Below are 2,068 nucleotides of genomic sequence, written 5' to 3'. Positions count from 1 at the left end.
AGTGGCCGTATGCATCTCCCAAATGCAGAGGCCGGGCGTCATCCTCCTTTTCTAAAAAAAATAATAAGCTCATTGTATATAGGAAATTTCCATTTATCTTGAATCAAGAATTTGAATAATAAGTTGGATAATCTAATGTTTTCAAAGCTGGGGGATTTGTATATAATTAGTATCTTTATTACCAACACAATCATCATGGTTGTGGTCATGGCAGCAGTCGTCAAGGTCTTCACGGCGCCACCGTTCTCCTTCCGCGTAGTGGCGGAGACAAGCCCCAGGCTGCCCGGGCGGCAGCCTGGGTCCTGAGGCTTGGCTCCTTCGTTTACTGTAGTGGATTTTACACTGTTTAGCACTGTACCAAGTGATTGGCATGGGGCTTGCCCGGGTCGTGGCTTGATCCTAGCTCCGCCACTGCTTCTGCCTCTCCACCAAGTTCAAAGACGGCGCGACAGCAGCGAACAACCTATCACCGGCATTTAGGTTTGTCAGCTTTAATGTTGGCCAACTTCGCACCGGGTTTCGACTTCTTCAGTTGCGTGATTGCAGTTGCCTCGCTCTCCCTTGAAAACACCACAATGGCCACAGTCGCCCCTGCCCCTGCCCTGCCCGCCGGCTTGGTCGCCATCGCAGGCATCACCTTCCCGTCCAGCCCATGCTAACCAACCGTCTCTCCCACGACCCGCTCCACAACTACTCCTCTCCTGCTTCCATGAAAACGCAATATATTTCATATTCACCAAGAAGCAACCGAAGTTAGATCACTAATTAAATCCTAGTATGATGAACCATTTATGCTGAAATAGCTACAGAGCAACTCGCGTAGATTAAAGTTAAATCTAGCAACATAGTACACTTGACACCGGAGTAAACCCCAGATTAAACAATGTACTATGACTTCAGAAGAATATACATTAATCTGCCATATTGCAGGGAAAACAAATCTGGAGCACAAAGTAGAGAGAAAAACCTGTAACACACATGCACGATATAACATGGCCTAAATGTAATAAAATATAGTTGTATTTTCTAATGGAACAAAATATGTATCTGCGGATGGTACTCAAGATGCTTCATTTTTTTGCCTCTCATTATTATTTTTGTTGGAGAAGAAGTTACATTTGTTACGCACTAAAAGGCACCTGGTAGCATATCATGTCATCAGATAATCTTCTGAACTGTGTTCCTACTTCCTACTGCTTCACTGATTTCTTGTAGTTGCTAGAAAAATGAGATTTGTCAAACAGAAGCTTCCTTCCGCCTGCTACTGACATGCCACCGACGATGTGTGAATATTACGTGAGCAGCTACAACCTTTTTTTATGGATGAGACGATGAGCAGCTACAAACTTGATACTGTTAATGGTAGTCTCATTCTTCCAAAAAAAATAGGAAAACAAACTCATACATTTCAACACAGCTCCTTCTTCACATAAACTTCCAGTTTAAATGAAAATACTATTATTTTCGATGAAGAGAGCTTTATTACTTAAAAGGTTTAAGCATTATACCCGGCCCCTCTGCATAAATGAAAATACTAATAGCAACAAAAAAAACTTAATAAGAAAACTCCGACAATGTGGACCGAGATTGACTTGGTAGTAGATCAAATCACACGCGTTCAATCTTTGCTCAATGAGAACTGAGGAACAACTTCGTAAGAAAAACTACCCTACTCCACACTGATCATTGCATGACATCAATATTTCTCTTACAGAACTAAACTTAGACAGCCATGTAAGCTCTAAACATTGTTCTTGATTAAACGGACAAAACATAAAGGAATTGGAAGTCTCACCATCAGTATATAATGTTTCCATGCAATATTTTTGTCCGAACAACCACAATCAATATCCATTACATCCACACTCGCCTCAAGAGGGAGAGTAGACCCGCCTGCACAATAGAGACTATAGAACATTCACATGAAGTGCTAAAAAATGTAATACCAAAATTTAATCTAATGAGGAAGCAGAGCCCACCGCCGCATCCATGGATGGCCACCAGGGGAGTCTCCAGCGCCGTGTGACGTCGACCTGCCGCAAGGGCCCGGACGGGCAACGGCACACGC

The 2,068-nt window shown here is 43.0% G+C and overlaps 1 long non-coding RNA gene across 1 annotated transcript in view; it reads right to left on the bottom strand.

Annotated features, from left to right (window-relative positions):
* Window positions 1–574: 574 nt before the first annotated feature.
* The window catches only part of LOC119337379, a 7,943-nt gene continuing 6,449 nt past the window's right edge, over window positions 575–2,068 (bottom strand). Inside the window, exons 13-14 of the long non-coding RNA XR_005163265.1 lie at window positions 1,796–1,893; window positions 575–701 (exon numbers count right to left, since the gene is read on the bottom strand). This is a non-coding gene — a long non-coding RNA (uncharacterized LOC119337379). The remainder of the gene's footprint in view (window positions 702–1,795; window positions 1,894–2,068) is intronic.

The sequence above is a fragment of the Triticum dicoccoides genome, chromosome 7B (assembly GCF_002162155.2).
Source record: "Triticum dicoccoides isolate Atlit2015 ecotype Zavitan chromosome 7B, WEW_v2.0, whole genome shotgun sequence".
Lineage (NCBI taxonomy): Eukaryota > Viridiplantae > Streptophyta > Magnoliopsida > Poales > Poaceae > Triticum > Triticum dicoccoides.
The sequence above is the reverse complement of the archived record's forward strand: the minus strand, read 5'-3'. Positions and strand labels throughout refer to the sequence as shown.